The sequence below is a fragment of the Macadamia integrifolia genome, unplaced genomic scaffold (assembly GCF_013358625.1).
Source record: "Macadamia integrifolia cultivar HAES 741 unplaced genomic scaffold, SCU_Mint_v3 scaffold1257, whole genome shotgun sequence".
In the NCBI taxonomy this organism is placed as follows: domain Eukaryota; kingdom Viridiplantae; phylum Streptophyta; class Magnoliopsida; order Proteales; family Proteaceae; genus Macadamia; species Macadamia integrifolia.
This window is the reverse complement of record NW_024868134.1, coordinates 30926-36376: the sequence shown is the minus strand read 5'-3', so window position 1 is coordinate 36376 and position 5451 is coordinate 30926. Positions and strand designations below refer to the sequence as shown.

The following is a 5451-nucleotide window of genomic DNA, read 5'->3' as shown; positions in this document are numbered from 1 at the left end:
AAAACTCATGCTCGGTACAGGTGAGATCCGTCATGAGAAACGTAAGTTTCTAGTGAAACCTATCATAAGTGAATGGGGTTAGTATTTTGCCACTTTGGGGTCAAAACTAGCGAGTTTTGATGTTTAAATCATGTTTAAAATCACAAAAGAAGGTTGCCCGTTCGTTTTGCATCCATTCAGACATAAAAATCACATTGGGGGGCCCACAGGTGGGCCAGACAGCCTACCTATCTTCTCCCACCTGTCTTCTCAAGTGGGCGGGCTCACCCTCTGGTCTTCTTAGGTGGGCGGGTTCGCCCACCAATCCTTGTCGGTTGGTCTTCTCAGTCGGGCAAGGCTTACCCATTGGTCCAATAGGCGGGCACCCTCAGGCAGGCAGGTTGGCCCGTCGGTTCTCACCCATCGGTGGGAATCAACAGGCTGCCCTCTCAGGCGAGTGCCCTCAGGCGTGCGGGTTGGCCCGTTGGTCTTCACCCACCTGAGGGGGCAAAAATTTACCTTCTTCCTTGAAACTTTTCCCAACCTTGGGGAAACTAAATGGGGCTGTTCCAATCACATTTTCCACACATATAAGGTCTTATAAGATGATCCTAACCTAGATCTAAGTTAGATTTAAGGATTGAAAAGCCATCTTACCTTCTTTGCTCAATAACTCTTCCAAAACCCCAAAATCACTTCTTAGCTCAAGAAATCACCATTGCTTCTCAAATCTTGTAAACACTTCTTCAAACCCTTCAAAATCAACACATAGACCATCTATTAAACCTTAAATTCATTATCTCAAGTGGGATTTACAAGATCTCAAGGAACTCTACCCAAATCAAGGGTTTCACTTTGGTTTGGTGAAAGTTTAAGAAACATAGCCTTTGCTCACCTCAAATCATAGATCTCGTATTGGGGATCACTCTTCCGGCGTCAGAATGAGAAGATCAAACCTCGGCATCGCTTAAATCCATTTCTTCCTCCTCTTTCTTTCCCTTTCTTCTTCTTCGTTCCCTTTTCTTCCTTTCTTTTCACCCTCTTCTTTACTCTTCTCACCAACTCTTTAATGCAATAAATGAGAAAAGGAGAAACATAATAAGTGCTATTTATACTTTAAAATATCTAGTAACCACATGGGTGGGTCACTCAGGTGGGCGGATGCGCCCGCCTGTGACCGCCCACTGTGGGTCGAAACTTAGCCAAAAAGTGAGATTTCGATGGAATTCGACTCTCAGCATGTATCTCACTCTCGGTACAAGGTATATTATACGTATATACTTTAGGATACGGCTACATACCGGCGTTACCCATACATGGCCTTATGATACGTGTAAGTACACAGCTTGGGTACACCCGTCTCCTCTGGCACTGACTCGGACTTATCTGGCCAACCTGTGTTCAAAGTCACCCTTGCTATCATGGTCCATAAGGAACCCGCCTTAACCCTCTCTGGTTCGGGTCGTACATGGTTAAACCGGGTCAACCGTGTAATTAAACCAGGTTTAAAAAGTAGGGTATCACATCTTCAATCCAAATTCTTAGTTAGATCCAGTTTTTAGCCAAAAATAGAATGTTTTTGAGCCACCTCCTTTGAGTGTTCTTGAGTGTTCTTGAGCGTTCCTAAGATAGAAACCCCCCTTTTTTGAGGTTCTTCGGGTTTACGAAGAGATCGTTGTTAAGATCTAAAACTCTATTCGGATCTTCAAAGTGTTCTTCGGGACTTTGGAGTTCTTCAATCCATTTTTAGGTCAGCTCGTTTCTTTTCAAAAATAGCCATTTCTAGCTGAACCCTTGTCCGAGTGTCCCTGGAATCTTTCCAGAAATAGCCATTCCCAGTGGAAGCTCTACCGAAGTGCCACCTCAGCCTAACCCTCCCTTAGCCTATCACTAGTGGAAGCTCTCCTAGAGTTTCATCTCATCCTAAATCCAAAAATAACCTTCCCTAGCCGAAGCTCTGTGGAAGTGCCACCTCATCCCAAGTCTAAGAATAGCCTTCCTTAGCCGAAGCTCTATCCGAATCTAAATCCAAAAATAGCCTTCCCTAGCCGAAGATCTGTCTGAATCCCAACCTGAAAGTAACCGTTCCTAGTCGGAACCCTATCCGCATACCATCACAATCAGCATCTCTTAAGAAAGGAAGTTGGTGGTCAAGACCATCTTCCCCTGAGCCAGGAGAATCTGAAATACTGTCTAAGCCGATACTAATCAGGGGCCCACCCCTCTTAACCCGAAATAGGGGTTAAGTTCAAGTATAATTTCTCAACCAACTTATCATAATGTAGACTTTATACATACTTTGTTTTAGTGTATATAGTAATTTGAATTCAATTATTGTATAAATGTTTGATAACTTAGCCAATCATGTGGAATAGTAATAATTATGGAAAATGTTCATTCTCAAGCATCTAGCAAGAAGACCGGTTGAACTGGGTAGATTGGGCGCCTAACACCTTCCCAATTCTATAACCTAATACTTACCCTAAATCTCTGGATCAGACTAAATTTTGGGCCCTTTTCTCAGGAATCGGGCCCACCCTTAGGTCTTAGGCCCATAACCCTAAGTGACGACTCCAAACCCCATTTGTATGATCCCGATCCCCGAATTGGACCATCATCAAACCCTCGTCTCAAATGATGAATTTTACACTCTTACGAAATAGGCCTCCATATCTCTAAGCTGCGATACGATGGTGTGGGGCCCGTAAGCAAAGCACACACAATACTAACCCCTCCCCTCACATGAAAGGGAGAGAGAGAGCAGAGAGGATGGGGGCGGGGGCATAGCCCATTTCTTTGGCTGCTACCCTCACACCTTGATATCAGCCATGGTCTAACCTAGGGCTTCCTTATTGTCTTTTAACACTTGAAGTAATTCCCCTTCCTAGCTAGAAGTCAAATCTGAAGAAATTATTACTAGAAGAGTCTGGTTCGGCTCTAGAAAAGAATACCTCAAATTAGATGGAAACTCCTTAAGATTTAGCTTAGAGGGGCTCAACTATGGAAGGTTTGAGAATGGAATTAGAAAGGGGTCCTAAGGGCTCCATAGATGTGTGAAGACTCAAGACTTCAGAAAAGAAGTTTTCACTATCAGCATCCAACTCATCCATACATTTTTGTAATTTTGAATCAAAATAAATATCAAAGTTGGCAATTAAATCATCAAAAATATCTAAAAAATCCTCAAGCATACTGATCTCTTCTTCCATATGTGGTTGCTTTCCTATCCTAAACATATTAAACTCAATAGTTTGGTTGCCAAAAGATATCCTTAGGAAACCAATCTGGCAATTGATTAATGCATTACTGGTAGCTAGAAATGGTCTTCCTATAATTATTGGGATCACATCCTTGGTTGAGAAAGGCTTGGTATCTAACACAATGAAATCAACAGGGAAAATAAATTGCCCCACCTTAAGTAAGACATCCTCAACCATCCCTTTAGGAATATTAATAGACCTATTTGCCAACTAAAGAGTAGTTCCAGTAGCTTTCAATTCTCCCAATCCTAGTTGCTTATACACATGGTAAGGCAAAAGATTCACACTTGTGCTAAGGTCAAGTAAAGCATGCTCAATGTAGGTATAGCCTATGACATAAGCTATGGTAAGGCTCCCAGGATCCTTATACTTGGCGGTTATAGGCTGAGTAATTATGAAACTAATGTTACCTACCAAGAATGCCTTTTTAGGTACACTAATGATACGTTTGTGAGTACACAAATCTTTCAGGACCTTTGCATAAGCGGCGATCTGAAATATGGCATCCAAAAGAGGGATGTTCACTTCTACCTTTTTTAAGACTTCTAAAAACTTATCCATGGAAGCAGTCTTCTTTTTGTTTACCAAGCAATTAGGAAACGGGATAGGGGAAACATAAGGACTGTTAGGGTTTTGCTATATTTTAGTCATTTTTTTTTCCTCAACCAAATCATCTTCAGTTGCTTTAGGTTCATCAGATGAACCTAGAACAAGAGGCATGTGTCCTCAACAGAATGAGAGTTAACAGGAGTAATAGATGGGGAAGATTTAGGAACACTCTGTTGGTACTCTTGGCCACTCCTAAGGGCATAAACAACATGACATTGGTTCGAGGGTCCTTGTTGGGTCTGACCTTGTACTACATTCAGTGATGCATTAGTTGGTGCTTGTGAACTAATTGGTTGATGCCTAGGGTTAGGCTCTGGTTGATTGGGCAACGTTCCCTTCTCCCTCTCGTGCAAAATTGAGATAACTTGGATGAGTTTTCTCGTAAGATTTTGATGGCTAGTTATGAGGAGGGCCATATTTTTTTCCAAGTCACTCAATCTACTTGCCTCTCCAGTGTTGGTAAACCCTGGGGGTTACTGATAAGATGATAGGAGAGGGGGCTTAGGGAAACTAGCCTGAGGTCCTACATTTGTCCTAGGAAAAGTATTTAGGACAAAAGGTTGTTGTGCAAAGGGAGGCTTTTGGGGTCTAGGTTGACCTTGATTATGGAAATTTGAAGGCCCTGCTTGGTTGCTCTGGTTCCAAGAGAAATTTGGGTGATTTCTCCACCCAGGAATGTAAGTGTTATTACTATATGGATTATTCTGATATAAGGCATTAACACTGTCATTGGAAGTACCCCCAGAGGTATTAGAGCATTCTTCTATAACATATCCGGGGGACTGGAAACAAGTACACATCCTAACCAAATTGACTGATGATGGCTCTTTAGGAACAATAGCCTCAATCTTTTTGATTAGACTATCCAAGTGGGCTTCCTTGGCTACTAACCCATACACAAAATATCCTTTCCCTCCTATGGCTCTTTCACTTTCTTGGGTTGATTCCACTCACGAGTTTTGTCAGTTAAGTGAAGTAAGAATTCCCATGCCTTTCCTTCATCTGTAAAGGATGTGAATCCCCCAAGACATATAGATACTATCATTTCTTTAGTTAGGTAATCAATACCCTCATAAATTATTTGACATAAATGCCATAAGTCTAGGCCATGGTGAGGGCATTCTCGGAGTAGATCCTTAAATCTCTCCATAAGTTTAGAAAATGACTCAATAGGCTTTTGCCTAAATTGAAGGATATCACTTCTAAGCTTATTGGTCTTGTGAGTTGGGAAAAACTTCTTGAGGAAGATAATTGTGAATTGTTCCCATGTGGTTATGGAATTTTTAGGTAACCCATACAATCACTTCTTAGCTTAGTCTTTCAATGCAAAAGTATGAACCTAAGCTTAATAGCATCATCAGAAAGCTGTTGGATCTTAAATAGAACACATACCTCTTCAAATTCTCTGAGGAATAGGTATGAATCCTCAGAGGTCAGCCCATGGAATGTACTAAGATTTGAGCTAAAAATTATTTTCCCGGGCTTATGGTAGAACTATGCAGGAAGTTGGGCTGTTCTAGCAGGGTAGAACCTATCTTTCAGGGTAGGAGGAGGGGGTTGTTGTTGGTCTAGGTCTCCTATAATGAAAGGTATTGATGATAGT

At 41.7% G+C, this 5451-nt stretch overlaps 1 non-coding gene across 1 annotated transcript; it reads left to right on the top strand.

Annotated features, from left to right (window-relative positions):
- The first annotated feature begins 4951 nt into the window (after nucleotides 1-4951).
- LOC122063234 lies at nucleotides 4952-5058 on the top strand. The gene has a single exon (XR_006135272.1). It is a non-coding gene; the product is annotated as a small nucleolar RNA R71 (small nucleolar RNA).
- The last annotated feature ends 393 nt before the right edge of the window (nucleotides 5059-5451 follow it).